This window comes from Pteropus alecto, unplaced genomic scaffold (assembly GCF_000325575.1).
Source record: "Pteropus alecto unplaced genomic scaffold, ASM32557v1 scaffold81, whole genome shotgun sequence".
Lineage (NCBI taxonomy): Eukaryota > Metazoa > Chordata > Mammalia > Chiroptera > Pteropodidae > Pteropus > Pteropus alecto.
The window spans coordinates 5,349,900-5,357,086 of NW_006433378.1; the positions used below are offsets into that span (position 1 = coordinate 5,349,900).

General features: G+C 33.3%; 1 protein-coding gene across 1 annotated transcript in view; it reads right to left on the reverse strand.

Annotated features, from left to right (window-relative positions):
- Positions 1 to 7,187, reverse strand: part of RSRC1 (arginine and serine rich coiled-coil 1) — a 369,031-nt gene that overhangs the window by 183,247 nt on the left and 178,597 nt on the right. The gene's annotated exons all lie outside the window — the stretch shown is intronic.

A 7,187-nucleotide genomic window follows, 5' to 3' on the forward strand; every position in this document is an offset into this window, starting at 1 on the left:
TGGAAAACTTTAACACTTCAACAAAGCTCAATGAATCCCTAGTAGACAAATGCAAAAAGAACCACACATACACATCATAGTCAAACTCCTAAAAGCCAAAGGTAAAGAGAAAATCTTGAAAGCAGCAACAGAAAAACACCGCAACACATACAAGGAACATATGATTAATAGTTGACTTTTCATCAGAAGTAATGCAGACTAGAAGGCAGTGGGAATGGCATATTTAAAGTGCTGGTGGAAAAATACATGTCAATTAAGAATTAATTCTATATCTAATAAAAATAAAGACAAAATTAAAACATTCACAGATAAAAACAGATAATTCATTGCTAGCAGGACTGACTTAATAAGAAATACTGAAGAAAGTCCTTCTGGCTAAAAGAAAGTAAATAATCACTTAGAACCAAAGGAAAAAAATGAAGAGCACTGGGAATAGTAACTATGTGAGTAAATATAAGAGATTTAAAAAATTTTTATTTTCTTAAATTTTTTAAAAGACATATACTTGCTGGAAGTAAAGATTCTTCCATTGTACTGTTGCTTATCATGTATATAGATGTAATATGTATGATAGCAATAGTACAAAGGAGAGAAAAAAAGGTAAAATGTATAAATGGAGGTAAATTGATATATTTTATTGGAAGTAATCAATATTAACTTGAAGTAGATTGTGATAAAAATGCATATTATAATTCCTACAGCAACTCTTAAAAAAAATAAATTTTTTACAATGTTTTCAAAAACTTTTACAGTCAGAATATCATTGGAATACAAGAGTATAAATATATACTGTTTACAAAAGACTGCAACGATGTGCACCAAATAAATAACAGCCCTGAATCAAAACAGAACCATTATAAGTGACTTTTCCCTTTTCTTTGTTTCTGGATTGCATATGAAGTGATTCCAATATTTTTAAATGGGATATCCCAATAAAATGTAAGCCATGTAAAATATGCCATAATAAATATATCAAAAAGCCCAGGAGATATTGAAGACATTTTTAATGTGGTTATCACACATGGGCATCAGGGAGTCTATGAACCTGCTGAAATAGTACACAATTCTATTTTCCTGGACAGAGAATCTACAGCTTTTGTCAGATTCCCAAAGGGATCTATGTGTCCAAAAAAAGTTAGGAATCAGTGTTGTAAAGCAGGGGTCTCCAGCCCCAGTACCAATACCAGTCTGCGGCCTATTAGGAACCGGGCCGCACAGCAGGAGGTGAGCAGCGGGCAAGTGAATGGAGCTTCATCTGTATTTGCAGCCGCTCCCCAGCACTAGCATCACCGCCTCAGCTCCACCTCAGATCATCAGGCATTAGATTCTCATAGGAGCACCGGTCCCTGGTGCCAAAAAGCTTGGGAAACGCTGACCTGGTACATAGGGAAATACCTTGCACATATGGCAGTTCCTAGTGGGATCAGCAGTGGTATAGGGCAGAGGAGGGTCAAAGCAGAGAAGGACTTAAAAAGGAGAGGTGAAGGTCTTCTTTCCTTTTTTTTTTTTTTTTTTTTTTAACTATTGAGACCTTTGTTATGAACGCAATTCTCAAAACTGCCACAAAAACTTGGGGACCCTGATATCCACTTTAACTAGAAGGGCAAAAGTCAGTATAGCACCTTTTGCAAAAAGAAGTTTGGTTCTATTTTAATACTGTCTTCAAGAAGGGTTCAGATTAAACAGTAGGAAAAGAATTGGAATATAGAGATACTTTGGTACATCAGTAATGCTCAAATGTCACCATGTCTCTGTGTGTTGCTTGAAGACTGTCAAATGGTAATATCTCAGTAGATTAATGGCTCTATCACATCCTCTAAAGCAGAGTTCCACATGGATTTCAAGAAGCCTGAGAACCCTTGAATGTGTTCCAGGAGGATTCTTTTGAGAATGTTCGTTGAGAATTTTAAAATGTGTTTTTGGTGATTCTCTAATAAAAACTACTAATAGAAGCATATGAGTAGCCCACTTATTAGCAAGCAATTCAATGTAATTTCAGGTCCAGGATTTATGTTTATGTTCATAATCAAGTCTGGTGCCATGTGATCCCCTAAAGTGCTGGCGTCTGTTTTTAATGTATCCTTAAGCATGTCTGACGGCTGCTAAGGATGCCCATCCAAACGTCCATGACAACAACGGCTTCACATCCACTGCTGTACTCATGTTAAATTTTCTGGCAGTTAAAAAAGAAAAAATGATTCTCATTGCAATTATAATTTGCAACTATGGCATTTTCACAAAATAGTAAGTCTTTAATTTCTCGAGTTATATACTAAATTGAGACATAGTCATTTTTATGCCGGTAAATCAAAGTACTATTTGATTTAGTAGCTGAAGTATTATTCTGGACCAATGAGAAAAAACTGGATGCTTTGTTTGCGTCAAAAGCAAGCCAACAACGTCATAGCACTCTTGTACAATATTGAGGGATTCTGCAGTAGACTTAACAGAGAAAAGTAGTGGGAGAAATGAGGCATATCACGTGAAACAGAGTAGGGTAGTACAGACAGGCCAAACTCAAAAAACCTTAGCTATAGCATCCCTTTTTGTATCATCAGTTAAGCTGACATTCCGCTAATCTTTGCATATACTAACTTGCAATGACTAGAACAGCGGTGAGCGTAGAAGTAAACTAAGAACTTTTTGTTAAATAGATTTTCAAAAATTTTCAGCATTTTATTACTTTTGGTTGTATTATTAATAATGAGATCATGAAAACAATGGGTCAGTGATTGAAATAAGCTTACTTATCTATTTACTTAAATAGAAAAACTGTTGCGGCAAAAATCTCAAAATCATTTAGGAAACATATGAAACATAAAACATGCAAGTAAATCTATTAATAAATCAAATGTTGGAAATTCAATGCAAATAAAACATTGTCTACATTAAATTAAGATTGCTAATTGATACTAAATTGGTTAAGTCTTATTTTCATTGATTTAAAACTTTTATTTTTAATTTGTAAATTTAGGAAATTTGCATTTATATCTAAATTTGAGAGGTACCTAAATACACAAAAAGAATGGGCTCTAGAGCCTAAATTGCCTGGGTTTAAATTTCAGAGCTAACATTTCTTAGCTGTGGGATCTCGAACAATTTATTTAGCCTATCTGTGCCTGTTTCTTTATTTATAAAATGGAAATAGTAATAGTACTAAAAAATCCCACCATAATGTTTTAAGTGGAATTTTAAAAAAACGTATGAGCTCTGGAGTCAGACTGCCTTGGTTTTATAGCTCAATTTTGCTTCTCCTAGGATGAATTATTGTAGGGTTTTATTATCTATATCATAGGGTTATTGTAAAGATTAGATGAGTATGTGTGTATATACTCTATCTACCTATCATCTATCATCTACCTACCTATTTATGCAATGTTCCTAGCACATAGCAAGTTATATATGTCATCTCATCTTATTTTTACTATAATTTCATTAATAATATTACTATTATGATTTTATAGTTATATAAACACTGTAACTGTAAGGAGTTTAAATCCAGTAATATATATATATACATTAAGCAATATTATGATATAGTATCAAAGTCTATAAAGTGAAGAAATAACAATAATTTTTTTCTCTTTAAAGAGAATCCACATATGACTAAAATTCAAGAAACTATTTTTAAAGATTATATCTCTACCATTCTGTGTATCTTAAATTACATTTGTTTTAACCATAATGGAAACATGTTATTTCTAAAACTCCTAAGAGCAGTGGCAATCTAGTAACACAGCAAGGCTCACTAATATTTTGGTGGCCTACACTCACCATAAATCATCTTTGTCTATTTACAAAACACTGGATCAACTATCCATGCCCACAGCATGACATCCACTACTCAGGCAACTATTTGACATCAGCCAAATCAAGTGTGGTCTTACCTCTGCTGATTAAATTTAAATGTTAGATCACTGAATGAAGTAAAAAACAACAATGGACATTTTGTCATTTTTCAATGAGTAGCACAGGTTACTCAGAATAGAACCACCACTTTTCATACAAGAGTTATGGTACCTTTTTGTATGATTAAAAGACAATTACCCATAGTGTAGAGGCTTATTTGCTAAACGATTTTTTTTTCTTATACTTTTATGATTCCATAAAAACTTAAAAAGTATTTGGAAACAAAATGCTATGTAAATCACAATGTGTCAGTTTCTTTTTAAAGAGGGATCAAAGTGAATGTTCATTTGTATTTTGGCTTAGATGGTCTTTTTATATCAAACATTAATAGGCATTTTAGTTTCTTTAGGAATGAGCTGGCATATAAATAAATAAACCATATATCGGTACACATTTACTGTTATTATGTCAGGAAACAGTATCATTCTCTTTTGTTGAGATATCTGACTAAATTACTTCATTTGTTTTTATCATACATATGGTGGTTAGTTTTATTCTTTTACAGGTTCATGAGAAAATTTGTCATAGGTGAGCTTTCCTAAAAACGTTTGATTAGTGCTCTATGCTCCATCCTGGAGAGTGGATACAATTTGGATAACAGCCAACAGATGGCACTGTTCTCACTAGGTAACAAACACCTCATAAAGGTTTCATTACAGGCACAAATTATTAAGACCAAACATCTGCTCAAATCAGTGATTCGGAATTTTTTTGTGATGGGAAACATATTAAAATATATTAAATATTAATGAATTGAATTCACACTTAATAGTTACAGAATATGAACACCAATTTAAGGCAAATCACTTACTCATTCACCTAAAACTATTGAGTACTTATGATCACTAGGCACTAGAGATACAAAAGTGAATATGATATTTCCTGATCTCAGATAATCATACAATAATGTGATAAGTAAAATTTCAATGGAGATATGCACAGAGAAGCATAGGGGCTCATTCTGGGGACAGAATGGATCAGAGAAAGATTTTTGCAAAAATGATGCCTGAGCTAGTCACAAACGACTTGGGGTGGGGGTTGGGGAGTGTTCATTAGAATGCTATACTTTAAACAAAGGGAAAAGCAAAAGCAAGAACAAGGTAAAAAATGATATAATAGTATAATGTGGCAAGATATAATCCTGGAAGAGGTTTGTAGCATTCAAAGGGTCTGCTTTCTTAAGAAAGTTGGACTTTGACCTTGGATCCATTAAAGGAGTAATGGGGAGTGGCATGATCAGAATGATATTTTGGAGAGATGACTGCAGGAGCTACGTGAGCATGAATTTGAATAGGATAAGATTGGAGGTGAGCATCCAACACAGTGGCTGTTGTGGAAGTACAAGCAGCAAGCAATGAAGCCTTAACTGGACCAGGGGCAATAAGAGAAGAGGAGAGGGAGACATAGTTTTGAAAAATATTTCAGGGCTATGTGTTATCAGGAAATGACAAGTGGGAAATGAGGAAGGAGGAATCAAGGATGACAATCAAGACAATGTATTTCACATATTCTTTGGAAATGCCACAGATAACTTTTTACTGATCCATCATCCTTTTAATTGCTTTTAATATAAAGTAGAAGTTGCTGTCCTGCTGTTATCCATCCAATCTTTATTTTTTGATAGCATCCTGTACTTTACCTTCAAAATACTTATCAGATTTGACAAATTACCACAAAATATGCTTATTATGTATTTGTCTGCATGAAGACAGGGTCCTCTCTCCTGATTTGATCACTATTCCATATCTAGCACCTAGTCTGGGACATAGTTGATGCTCAACAAATACATGTTGAAGAAACATGTATTTCTGAAGTTCTGAGCTCTACTCACCATTTGCTTAGCTGATTCCGATCCATCAGGATCAAAGGTTACTTGAGGCCACATTCAGGAAAGCATATTCTCAAGAGATGCTGCCTATTCATTAAGCACTTTAGCTTTTTTCAATGAAAGCTTTTCTCTCACCAGGGCAGGACAAGTTAGAAGATGTTTTCTAGTGTAACTGGTGCTTTCTCCATCAGGGACAACAACTTTCTAGTGTAACTGGTCAGCTTTCTCCATCAGGGACAACAACTAAAACACCAATCTATAAAAACAATACACCTTCTAAGTCTTGCCAGCGTTTCTACATGTCTTGCTTGTGTCTTCTTCTTTCATGGATATTAATTTTTTCAAACGGTACAATCTTCTCTTCTCAAGGCTACCTTAAGATATCACAGTGGTTGATCAGTTGTCTAAAGTTTAACTGTCTCTTAAAGAAAAACTTTTCCTCACTCTAACATTGTAAAATAATATTTACACCATGTGTGTGGAAAGGGAGGGAAGTACAGAGTGCTGTATTTTTAAAACATACCCAGGTTTTCCAATGATTTCCTCTATGTCAGTTTCCTGGGAATTTTAAAGAAAAAAACTGAATGTAGACTAAAGGAAATAAACAGATTTATTTTTAAAAACTTAAAAATCTGAATTTAAAAGCTATATAGACTGTCCATTCAGAATACATATTTATTTAAAAAATAAGCTGTTCTGGAGCATTTAAAATATTTATCCAATAGATTTTTCAAGTTTATTAGCACATACTTTGCACAACACATGTTCAAGGTGGTAAAGTACTATCAGCGATGGGAAAACAGATCAAACTTTAAGTAATTCATAATCTAATATGGTAGGTAAGATATGCATAACTATAATAAAGTATTCAAAGTACTAATACTATTAGAGAGGTATTATAAATTGGTACAGTAGTTCAGGGCTGTGAAAGATTAATTTTGACTGGATATATGCAAATGACTTTACAGAGGAAATAGAATCTGAGCTGGTCTTTAAAGAGAAAGAGGTAGTATATAGTCATGTCAAAAATATAATTTATAAGTATATATTTAAAAATTTTTAATTCAATTTATTTAAATTAAAGAAAAAAAGAGTTCATCTATTTCTCCCATCCTCCAACCTCCACCCCTCAGTCTTGCCTCTAACAACCACCATTCAGTTCTCTGTATCTATGATCTTAGGTCAGTTTTTTTTTTTTTAAGATTCCACATAGAAAAGAGATCATATAGTATTTGCTTTTTTCTGACTTATTTCACTTAGCATAATGCCCTTGAGGAGCATATATGTATATCTTTTAAAAAAAAAATACTGCAGAAACTGAGGTCCCCAATAACTAACTCCCGAGCATCAGAAGATATGTGATATGAGGCAACCATGTAAAGCTAGTTAAATTTAATGTAAAACACCACATCAAAAAAAGAAAAACAGAAAAACAAAACACACCAAGTAA